The 12247-nt window shown below is 44.9% G+C and overlaps 1 long non-coding RNA gene across 1 annotated transcript; it reads right to left on the reverse strand.

The window, feature by feature from the left end:
* Positions 1-1238: 1238 nt before the first annotated feature.
* LOC125183913 (uncharacterized) lies at positions 1239-9257 on the reverse strand. Its single transcript, XR_007166714.2, has 3 exons — positions 8991-9257; positions 5239-6730; positions 1239-2272 (listed from the first exon to the last, which is right to left on the reverse strand). It is a non-coding gene; the product is annotated as an uncharacterized lncRNA (long non-coding RNA).
* Between the last annotated feature and the right edge of the window lie 2990 nt (positions 9258-12247).

Below are 12247 nucleotides of genomic sequence, written 5' to 3' on the forward strand. Positions count from 1 at the left end.
GTGGAAAAGAAATCTGACATACCTGCCTATGAAGAGCAGCTTAAGGCACCATTCCCAGGGCAGGGAACCTATTTAGGACCTCCTCCTAAATAATTTAGTTTTGCTTTTGATTGTTTCAGTTTCTAGCTATGGTTAGAATCTAATAACAAAAAGGCAAGACAAAGGTGAAAATGAGAGATTAAAGAAGCTAAGAAAGCTTTCATTTTGATGTGAAATGGACTTTTTTCATCTGGTGGGAGGTCTCATCTCGGGCACTTCTCACATCATTGGTAAGGGATGAGTCCTGCACCACTGGGACAGATGCCTGAAAACATCTTTGTCTCTTCTGTGCCTTTTCCCAGAGCTTACGTGACTATTAGGAATAAATGCAGGGTCTTTTTAAGTGCAAGTTAGGACAGGTGAAACCTATACTTAATAGGTTATATATGCAGGTATAATTAATTCTACCTCTAATTAAGAGTTTTCTGACATTCTAGAGCATCACAACTTCTCTACAAAACAATGTTTTATTTTATCTGTACCTTTTTCCCCAACACAAGTAGCAAGGTAAGGAGAGGAAAATAACCGCACTCCTGAAAAATATCAAGGACTTTACATGGTAAAATTTTGCTTTGTTGCCTTATTTTGGGTTTTCTTTTTAGAATTTTCCCTGCAATCAAGAAATCTGACTGGAAACAAAGCCTGTTTCGTTATTCCTTTTGTGGGCAGAAGAGTTATGTTTATTTCTCAACATTTTACAGGCTAATTTATTTTTGGAGAAAGTTCAGGTTGTTTCTTTATATTATTCTATAAAAGAGTGCCAGTCTTTAATCTCCTCATTTTAAAGTCTAGCACTGTGCAGCTAATGCCATTGTTACCTTGGAGTAGATTTCTCTGTTATTTCCCATTGCTGCAAAAGAGCATTATAGATATGAAATTGTGCTGGGCAGGGGCAGGGAAAGAAAAGCTGGCCAGGAATATAAATTACTTTTCCTTTCATTCATAGTGAGCTTGCAGTTATGCTGCCATAAAACTAGAGTAAAACCCCTCTTAGCAAAGGTTTTACACTATTGAATTAAGTGGAGTTGCTTTGTGTTCACAACCCTGAATTCAATGGGACCCAAATGGTGCTAACAAAAGCACTGAAAAGATACAAATAAAAAAAAAAAAAGCAGAATCTGACCCCTCAGATATACCCCTCTGATGAGTTGAAGCCCTAAGTCATGGTTACGTGCAGCAAGCAAGGAGAGCACAGGCAGCAGCGTCCTCCTTGCTAGCAACTGTTGCTTGGGGGCCTGTGATGGTGGGAAACCACTGCCCTGGACAAGGCCAGACCTCCTCTTCGGATACATGTAATGTGGTTTTCTAATCCTTGCTCTGATGTGTCAGTGGGGCTTTCCAGGAGTGTCCTCTTCTGGCGTTTTGGAGAGCTGCTCCTGGGTGGTGGCCCCCTGAGCGCGGCGAGGTTGAGGATTCCCACACTCGCTCTTTGACTTGGCAGAGGTGGAGCTCTCTGAGCAGATGCTCCTCTGACTCATGCAGGTGTAAATAGAGATTTCCTCCAAGGAAAGCTGCACGTTACACCTATCCGCTCTGCTGGAGCTGGTGGAGTCACTGCTGATTCATACTGGGGAAATTTGGCTCTGTGACCCCGACCACTGGACCACACAGTCCATTCCCTTCACCTCTCCATAATTCACGTACAGTAACAGACTTGTAAGGATGATATATGTTTTCAGCAGATGTTCCCTACGCCAGTTGGATGAATAAGCATCCAAAACATTGCGCGAAGTAACCAGGGCCAGCAGAGAAAACAGTCTTGTGGGCTCACGTCTCAGGGCATTGATCTTGTGCAGACAAGAAAGGCTTTTGCCCAGGGATCCTGAGGCATTATCCGCAAAATAGATGTGAACATGTACACAGTGGCAGGAGAGACATTTCAGTGAGTTCTGAGCTCTCTCTGTTCTGAAGTCCAGTAGCCCAAAGTGGGGAGGGGAGGGGGGGAGGCAGTGGTGTAAATCCCATCTAGATATTGCACATCTGCTTTAGAGGGGAAAAAAACTTATTTTTTTTTCTTTCAAAATAATTGTTATCCAAAATTTAAAGATAAGTTCTCCAAATTTTTATTTTCACGTCATTTGACATATCCAGCAGGGAAAGGAACAGACATAAAGGCTGGATTGTGATGCCAAGTGTTGGTTAAATACAGGCCCCTCCTCAGGTTCTGGGACATGAAAGAGGCCATTCTGCCACAATCAATTCTTCTGAGACTCCTGGCCTGGATTTTGAAGACCTAAAGGAAAAACATAACGTTTTGGATGGTTACCAGGATCAAAGAAACTCCCAGCTGATAAGGTTCCTCTATAGCTACTATTAAACATGTAGCTGCTGCCCACGTAGTACTTTTAAAATCCATGAGAACAGCAAATTAATATGTAAAAATTTTATCTTTGTGTTTCATAGAAGTTTCCCATTGAGAGCTATCAATCAGCCCTCCAAACTGTATCCATATAAAACAGATGAAGTCGTCAGTGAATTTAATGGAATCTCTGCTCTTTTCTCCTACTGGGCTATATAAAACCCTGCTTAGATCATTTTTCTTGGAGTGTGGAAAGGAGAGGAAAGTGGTTGCTGTGTGTTTTTTTCCTGTTCTTAGTCTGTGCTTCTTGAGAAGAATGGTTTGGTAATTGCTGAATGTTTTCAGCTATTTTTCTTCTTTTTCTTGATTGGATTTTTTTTTTTTTTAAGATTTCAATCAGCTCTATAGTGCAACAGCCACATTGAGAAACTATGACAGGAATTTCCCTTGTACATTTTAAAGATCTCTTTATCAAAACTTGTTAATTATTATACATTCCACTTACAGTGATAAAACTCCATGTGATAATTGTGGTGTGCTTTTTTTATTTTAACCCAAGATTTGATTCAATGAAGTATTTTATTTTTGTTTCTGTATCTCTTGTCCAACTGAGATGTGAATCTAAGCTGAACTGCCTACTTTTCCTGCCTCGAAATGAAGTCTATGCAGGACCTGTCCCAAGGTTCTTCACCAAACTATATTTTCTTCCATCTTCAGTTTTCTATTTTAGGTGAACACAGTAAAATGTCATGCATAAAGCTAATGACATGGTGACTGAATCCTCAAGAGCAGTCCCACAGAATTATTGACTGCTGAAAACCTTGCATATCAGAGTAATTATTTTTTAATAAACCAGATCAAAAATTGCTCAGCTGCTGGGTTAGATAACTTCACCAGAATTAATAGTTTTGCAGGCAGCAAAGCATCTTTGTCCTCTGAAATGAGTGCCAGGAGGGTCTTCCTGTTGACTTGAAACCCATCAGCAGAGTCAGCACCCTCTGCACCAGGGAGAGTGGTACCATTTCACTAAAACTGTGTTTTCTTGCAGGATTTTGCAGAAGGACTTTACCAAGAGTTGCATGATGACAGATGGGTGGTGAGGATCTGCCTCCATTGCAAGGAGGGCTCTTTGTGCTAACTGCAGAGCTCCAACCGCTCTATTCAAAACTAATTCAAAATCCCATTCAAAGACCTCATTAACTCAGTGGGAGCCTGGTCCAACCGAGAATTTTAAGCTTAGGTCCTTAATAAGGACAGTCACAAGGGGACAGAGACAGCAGGATATATTCCATTTGTTTCTAACCAGGATGAAATTAATCTCTATGCAGAAAATCAGCTTAAGGATTCTACCCTACTTAAATTCCTGCAAGGCCTCTGTAGTTCACTTGAGTAATCATTGATTGGATTCTTAAGAGACACTGAGAAGCTCTAGCTAATTAGAGTACATCTGTGAATAACTGCATTTTTGGTCCTTAGGCAGTTCTGAATTTTGGAGAAAAAGGGGAAGAAGACTCAAACAGAAATGAAAGTATCCAAAAGTGTGGTGGCTTGCATAATAAGACTCTCAAAATCTGATCAAGTGAAACATTTTGGTTTGGTTGCAACATATTTTTTTCCATAAATAACACTGAAACATATTTTGAGGTCAAATGTTTTTTCAACCTGAGAAGGTGAAATTTTTTATTTTGAAAATGGCAAAAACAAAATGTTCCCATTTTTTTATATTATAATTTGGGGGTGGAGGTTTTTTGGAAAAAGTTCTGCTAAGTTGCAATACATTTGTGTAGGGTACAAGCTGATCCTCATCTGAGTTTTGGGCTAGAAAAGTTTGGCTTGGGCTTTCCGTGCCCCTTTTCCTATGCTACTGCTGGCGGTGAAGCGCTTGCACAAGAGGGGCTGTCTGTATGGGGGCTGGTATAGTGGCCATGTAAGGGGAAATGGATTGTTCTCATTTTGGCAGAAAGGATGACTGTTTTGAAATCTATGCACACAAACTGCAGCAATATCTTAAGATCAATGGTACTGGGGACAGTCACAAGAAAAGACTATTTGCAACCCTGCAAGATTGATGCTTCCTTTCAGGAGTGGGTGCAAAACGCAAGGTTTCTCTCTGCCACAGGAAAAAATGCTCCCGGCCTGATCCAAAGGCACCTGAGCCATGGATCTGATCGGTGTTACCACAGTGACATCAAGAGGCCACCGCAGGGGACACAGCTGCTCTGCAGAGCTCACAGGGGGGCTCCAGGGGAGACCAGGGGCTTGCTCAGGGCCCTCTCTGGTGCCAGGGCCCAGCCATTTCCCAAAGCCTGGCTCCCCGTCTTGAGCTTTCCAGCACATGCTGCAACTGAGGCAGGCTTTCAGGGCTAAAAACCTGCAGAGCTAAATAATTATTAAAGTCATACAGAAGCTTTAATGTAATGCCCCCCTCCCCAGGCAGGGCGGTTCAAGGCCTAATGCTGCCTGAGGGCAGCCTGCCAGGCCCGCTGCGGCCTGGGATGAGCCGGGCCTCCGAAACACCTTCACACAGGGTTTCCTGAGAAAAACAGGAAGGTGTTGCTGCAGGGAACCACACAGTAGCCACCAAATCCTTCTTTTTATTTCCTTGAAGATGAGTGTTGATAGCACTGACACCGACCTGCCAGGCCCTTCTCTGCCCGGCTCCCTGCCTAACCCACCCCACACCTCGCTCCCCATCTTCCCATCTCCTGCAGCTCTTCGCACAGAGGACGCTGCACGCACTATGCAGACACCCTCTTTAGTTGTAGCGCTGCTAAATCTCTTAGCACTACAGCATAACTTGAACAATATAATTAGTATTATAATTAGGACAATTACTTTCCATATGTAGCAGTCTAAAGTGCTTAGAAATTAATCAATTAAAAGCCGAAGCGAAATGAGACCTGTTCATCCCCTTGTTGTTGAACCAGTGGTGTGATCGTGCTCCCAGGAGACTGGCTTCATGCACCCGGGTTTTGGGGGTATGCAGGGCTGAGCATGGCTGCGCTACTCCATACGTACCCCCTGTGAAGCACGGTGGCCTCTGCCCTGGGATGTGGGAGAGGGTCCTGCTGGCCCCTGCCTCGTACCAACCAAGTCCATGTGGCTCCTCCGCCACAGGACAGCTGAGCATTTTGGCAGGACAGCTTCCTTCTGCTCACAGAAAGGTGCTCCAGGGGGACCAGATTGGGTTGAATTCTTGGTATGTAGGTGTCAGAGATAATCCCGTGCCTGAACTCTCCATGTGCTTGTGGGGAGGAAAAATTGCTGTTTTCCTGCCAAGCACATGCTTGGTCTTATGGCTAAACAACAGAAACAATGCCAAAGGCTGAGGATGCCACAGTTATTCCCTGTGAGATTTCTTATTCAAGAGGTAATTTAATTTTAATCATCATGTTTATCCAAAAATATGATCTAAGGAGTCAGAATTGGTTAGTCTCTTGAAGAGATGACGTTCCCAAACAGATCTGGGATCTGCAACACACTGGCAACAGCTGCATGCACCTGCTGCCCACCCTGCTTTTTGCAGGGCAGTTTTGGGGACAGGCCATCTATCTGGAGGACAACAGCAGCTCAGCACCTGAGTCCCAGCAGCACACCACTCCTGGTCAGGGCTGTCCCCTCTCTCCTGCTGACAGCCTTGGTAACCTCCTCTGCTACCAGCAGGCACAGTTCCCTCCACAGCCTTTCTGCTGACTTTCAGTGGGAATTAGTCAGATATATGCAACCATCCTTTGTGCTGGAAGTGCAACCAGGTAAATTTTATTGAGATGCTAGTCTTTAACGCAGCAAGGGTTTCTTTCTAACCAGGCCAACGGCAGCCTTTATGGTCCCCATTTCCCTTCTTCTCTACAACTCCTTGCTCAGTGTGACCAGCTGCTAAAAGCTCTCTCTTTTCCTGGGCTCAGTTGGGACTTCACTTGACATTCACAGCTCTGAAAAGGCTTAACTCTACAGTGCAAATTGACTGTTTTCCTACATTTCTCAGCTATTGTTCTTGGCCATGGCTGTTTTGTTAAAAACATATATCAGTGTTTCTCTATCTGCTGCAAGGGAATTTGGGTGAAAAGCTTGAGAGTGGGTGAAGGAGCAGAAGCAGCCTCCATGCAGGATCCTAGGTATGTGTAAATATTTGAAAGGTCATTCAGTTATTCATACAGTATGTTCTGCCAGCTTTGTGCAGAAAACACTCACCTTTTTTGGTGTCTCCTAATAAATCTTTTGGGGTTTGCAAATGTCGCAGCAGGCAGATTTGTTCCCTTTTGCAGCTAAATAATCCATTGTTTGCTTTTTTGTTTGTTTCCTGAACAAATCAGGCCCAGGGACAAAAATATCATTCATAGGAGGTAATTGCAGATGCTTACGGTGAGCAGCAAGGGCAGGTTATGAACAAACCTGGGGATGGAAAATGCAAAAAGGATGAGATTTTTATATGGTGACTTAAGTTCTTGAAATATGTTGTTTTTCTGTTGTGGCAAGGAGCAAGCCACTACTTGGGCAAACCTCCTGCAGTTTGCAATGGGCAGGGTCCAGGACTGAACTGTGGAACAGGATTCTCCTTTGCCCTCAAATAAGGTGAGTTTGGCTCTGGATGTGAACTGCTCTTGTGGAGTGTGCCTGTCTCATGGCCAGACCCAATCCTGGATTGGTCTCTGTGCTGGAAGAGGACAAGCACTCAGCAGCACTCGCAGTCCTCTGGAGTCCGATGGATGCTCACACATCCATGTGCCGATGCCGCACGAGTCTGGGACATTTTGTTCCAGAACTTTGACACATCTCAAAGTCCTCCTGTACCCCTGCTAGCCTTTCCATTTTGGAGTCTTCCTCAGTCATCGTTTCCACCATGTCGTGGAGAAAGCTCCAGCTGCCATTGCAGAAGGAATTCCTCTCTGCTAACAAGCCCGTTATATCTTATATCTTATATTGGACAGCCAAGGTGGGGTTTAGCTCCAGATTAAGGAACAGCATTTTGGTTGTTAACTGGAGATACCTCTGCGTGCTAGGTGGGTGTCTGCTCTAAGGTGACCTAAATAGCTCCCACTGTCAGGCCAGATCTTCACCAAATGTGTTGGGAATTTAGACATCTGGCACACATGGAAACATCTAAGCTTAAGTGTCATAATCTGGAACTGAATCCCATATTTAATTTTATAAGGCTAGGTCAAGGTGGGAGGGAGCTCTCCTTTAATCAATCATATAAACACCCTGGGGGTGTTTAAGGGAAGGTTGGATGTGGTACTTACGGACATGGTTTAGTGGGTGATAGTGGTGGTAGGGAGATGGTTGGACCAGATATCTTGGAGGGCTTTTCCAACCTTTATGATTCTATGATTGCACATGAAGAACAATTGAACAAAAATATTGGCACATCAATTTATCCTCATTGACTGATTTAGATGAAACTGCTGCCTTATTTAAAACCAAAGGATGGCATTTTTCTTGTGAGGCTTTGTAAGTAAAAGCTAACACAGCAGCTTCCCCTATCCAGCTGAATCAAAACAATAGTCTTTTACCTCTGTGAGCACTTAAATATACTCCAAGATGATTATTTTTTATGTCTGAATAAAGCAGAAGGCATGTAAAGTAATGTATAAAATATGGTAAGGTATATCTAGAGGGAGGCTGTACAGACATCTAGCATAGCAAAACTGATATAAAATATAATGAAAGAATAAAGCAGGTAACAGGGCAGATATAAATCCTGGTGCAATGAATAAAGCATGTCACATAATGGCGATAAAAAGTAGCAAATGGCAAAACACGCATCAGCATAGACATAAAGCATAATGAACTGATGGATGAAAGTCACTTTAATGGATAGATCACTCTTGTCACCCTGAATAAGCAAAGTGATCATTTTGTCTTCCGAGCCCTCAGAGAGCTTTTGGCTACACAGGACTATTGGGAGGGGGTTCCAGTTTTCATATTCAGAAATTAATAATACCTGACACTTGCAAATACCTTTCGCTGGATATTATCATCAGGTCTAGAAATCTGTCAGGATGAAAACCTTCGCTGCTGGGCTTAGTAAGGGGAGCTGGGGGAGTAAGGGGAGGCAGGTCAGCATGACACACTGAGCCAGGCTGCAGCGTGCCGAAACCCAGCAATGCTGCTGCTGCGATGAGCCCATCCATGGCCGCATCCTCAGTGCTTGCACAAAGATCTGTTCCCCAAATATCCCTGATGAAACACAGTCTGCTCAGTAAGACGTAGGCAGAAAAGCACAGATGGACTGCCGTTCTCACTGCTTTTCACCTTTGTTCAAAGCATATTTGAAAGCATTTTTTAAATCATGCTGATGTATTTCACATGTTGTATTGTGACTCTCTCTGAACACAAGGTTTCACCTTTTTTCCCACTAAAGCACTGCTGGGGGACAGGAGGCTTTGCAGAGGGAATGGAGGAACCCAACCGCCTGCCCCTGTGGGAGCATAGCTGCAGTGGGGTTCTGCTGGATGGTCTCAGGCAGAGATGTCACTAAAGCCCAGGCTGGCAAAGCTCACTGAAAGGGGAACATTTTAAGCTGTGAGCACCCTCCACCTTGATCCAAGGTAGGATCCCATGACACAGAGCTCTGCTTGTAGCTCACAAGCAGCTGCAAACCTGACCTGTGGAGAAAGCCTGACATGCTTCCCTGGCCCCCCAGAGCATTTACCTGCAATGTGACAGCCGACAGCAGCCTCTCAGTGACTGCACAGCTTCTCGCTTCTCTTGCATCCTTTGCAAGCTGCATTTTCACAAACCTTCTTTTGCAAACAGACCTGAAAGGAAAGTGCATTTACTTTAATTAGGAGACTCAACAAGCAGAAGCCATTTGTCAGCCTCTTAACCAAACTCTCCCTTTTTCCTGGCAGCAGCAGCAGCCTCAGCCCAACTGGTTTGCAACAGGAATTTGCGGTAGCAGACCTAATGCCAGCCTCTGCCGGAGATTTATTGCTCTGCTGGCATGCAGCACCTCTCTCATTAAGGCTCTCACATTGTTGTTTGGCTGCTTCTAAAGTGCAAATACATTAAGCGATGCTTTGGAGCAAGTCAGTTAGGAAGGACAGAAGCAACATTTCGCATTGGCTGGGGCCAGGCCCAGGACTAACCAGGATCAGGGCTGCATGGAAGTTGGGAGACTCTTACAGGAGGGTGTTAGGGGTTTTGCACATCGGAAGCTGATGTGCAAGCCAGCTCTGTTGTAGGCTTGTTGTTTCGCAGGGAAAAGTTTCTTAATATCTTTGTACTTTGTTTCCTCATCTAGACTGAAAGCTTTATCTTTCTAACCTGACCTTCCCCTTGCAGGGTTGTCACGTCTTCAGTAATTGTCCTTACACAGAGCGGTGCATGCCTGAACCTGGGTGCGAATGGGGCATAAAGATTTAGACAGGGAAAGTGCAGCCGTGCTGATACCCTTCTGAGTAACGTGGGCAATTTGGCGGCTCCAGTTTATTCACAGTGGCTGTCCTACGGTCCTGTTTGGCACTGCTAGGTTAATAGTTGGATTTGATAGTTTTAGAGGTCTTTTGCAACCTAAATGATTCTGCTCTCAGTGAGAAGCACCACAGCCCAACCTGGTTAGGTCTTCACCACTGCGGGAGCAAAATAGCCCAGCACATGGCTTGGGTTCAGCTTCTCCCTGTGCTCTGTCTGAAGGAGATGTCTTGATGGAAGATGCTTTCTGTTTGCAGCAGGCTGTGAATCAAGCTGGAGACCCTGTGCTGAAGCACTGAGACCCCTCAAATGAGAGATCTTGCCTGGGATTGCTTCCAGGAAGGAGCCAGGGCCAAGGCTCCAAGAAGCACATAACACATGTCCGTAACTCTATGGAAAAACTAGGGCTGTGTTCCTCAGAGCAGACTGACTTCCTACAACGCTGATCTTTCAGCAGCAGTCTGGGTGTCTGAAGGACCTGGTATGCAGACCACTGAAAGGGGCCACTCAGGATAATGCTGGAGGCCAAGTATGCAGTGGCATTTAGGCAGTGCAGGACTATTTGAAGCCAATAGTCCAGCCTGGGCCACACTTTCTATTTGTTTTTACATGTTGTGCGCTAAGTTTGGGTATGGTACGCTCAAACGCACAAGCAAGCCTCTGTCTGCCTCTAAAAGGATGGGGGAATTGCAAAGGGAAAGTACACTTTTCAAGGAAAGTCAGGTTCAAATTATGAACTGGCTTTTCATATTAGCAGGAAATACTTGATCCTCCTGCACCTTCATTCAGCTGGGCCCACAAGCTGGCTTTGAGGGGAGGCAACCCCCAAAGAAAATACACTTCATGTGGAGAAGGAAAAGCAAAGCCTGTTTTTGCAACTGATTTGTAAATGAAAGATGTTTAAACAGGCCAATTTTTAAAGCCAAATATTATTTTTAACTGTATCCCCCCAGAGATGCCCCAGACATTATTGTGGTTTGACATAGCGCTAGGTACCCCAGGGGTTCTGATAGATGCCGGGCTTGAAGCTTGTGGTGCCTTCAGTCCTCTTCTAAGACTTTGTGCTTTCCCTGAGCGTGAAAAGATTTCATTTTCATGCTCTACAGTTGGTCCTCCAGTGAATGCTGGCAGCTGGATTTTTCTTTTTTTGTCCAGTAGTTAGACAAATTATAGCATCTATTCTGAAATGCACTAAAACAGCCTCATTTTTAGCCCAAAGATCACCCACCAGAACGGAGACAAACAGAATGGTGTCAGAATATTACCAGTTATTTGTCACAAGTGGCTTAGTTCAACAGGGACCCCAAAGTGGCAGGATTTAGCCAAAATCTGGTCTGAGGCACACTAAACATGCAGTCACTGTTCACTGTATATCTCCCATTCCTTCCTCTTTTCACCTGACAGTTTCCTGGAGGCTAGGAAGCAGGAGCTCTGAAACACTGGAGTCTATATTCATAACGCTGCTTGGAATTAAAGCAACAAGAAAACTGTATGTCTTTGTAACATTGCTCCAGTGTGTCTGGAGGGGAAAAAAAAAGCTCCTGGCAGAGATAATGTTCCAGCAACCTGTCTCTCCCCACCTCCAGAGCTGAAGTTTCTACCCTCACAGAGCTGCTTTGCTCTGCCAGGTGATGTTGATGAGGAATGCGGATGTTGTGCTCCATTAAGGGCTCATTTTGCTAATATAAACTGCATCCCTAGTAGGGAGCTTTCTTGCTGTGTTTCAAGTAGTGTTGTAGGTGTCTGCTGCCTCAGCGCTGAACGTCTCCGGAGGCCTGGAGGGATGGCGGTCGCTTGGCGTTGTGCTCAGTGCAAGCTCTGCCCATGGAGACACATCTGGGACAGAGCTGTCTCTCATGGACGGAGACAATTTTTAGGCTTGGGGACTAATATTAGGCTTTTGCACTCCTTCCGCTGCAGTAGTGACCTCAGGAAGGCAAAGTTTTTGCGGAGCCATAAATATCACAGAGGTTTTGGTCAGGGTGAGGGCTCAGGGGCAGGGGCAGACAGTGAGGCGACGTCCTGCTCGGAGCTGTAACCCCAGGATAGGACAGGGGGAGGTGTCAGAAATGTCTCCTGTCCTTGGCGATGTTCAGTGCAGAGCTGGACTGGAGAGCAAGGGCCCTGACCCCTGGACAAGCCCTCCTCTCACTTCAAAGCATGGAAATTAAAACAGCAGGCAAGACTGCAGGCACGTTTGATTTCTCAGGGCTAGTAAACATTCACCAACAGCACTGAGATCACAGGACGTTTCCAGGAGATGTGGCTGCTCTTCTGTTTTGTTTATTAAAACAAACAAACAAAAACCTACAGCAACTGCACTTGAAGCAAATGCAGACAAACCCCTTCAGTGATTAAAGATCCCATCTTGGGGGCTTCAGCCCAAACCCTTCAGCGCAATGATAATGCATGATAAAATCTTTACTTCTGTCAATAAGCAAAAGCTATCTTGAAGGAGCGTTTCCCAGCTGCTGCCATGGGTTTGCGTTTGCATAT

Source organism: Anser cygnoides, chromosome 24 (assembly GCF_040182565.1).
Source record: "Anser cygnoides isolate HZ-2024a breed goose chromosome 24, Taihu_goose_T2T_genome, whole genome shotgun sequence".
Taxonomy (NCBI): Eukaryota; Metazoa; Chordata; class Aves; order Anseriformes; family Anatidae; genus Anser; species Anser cygnoides.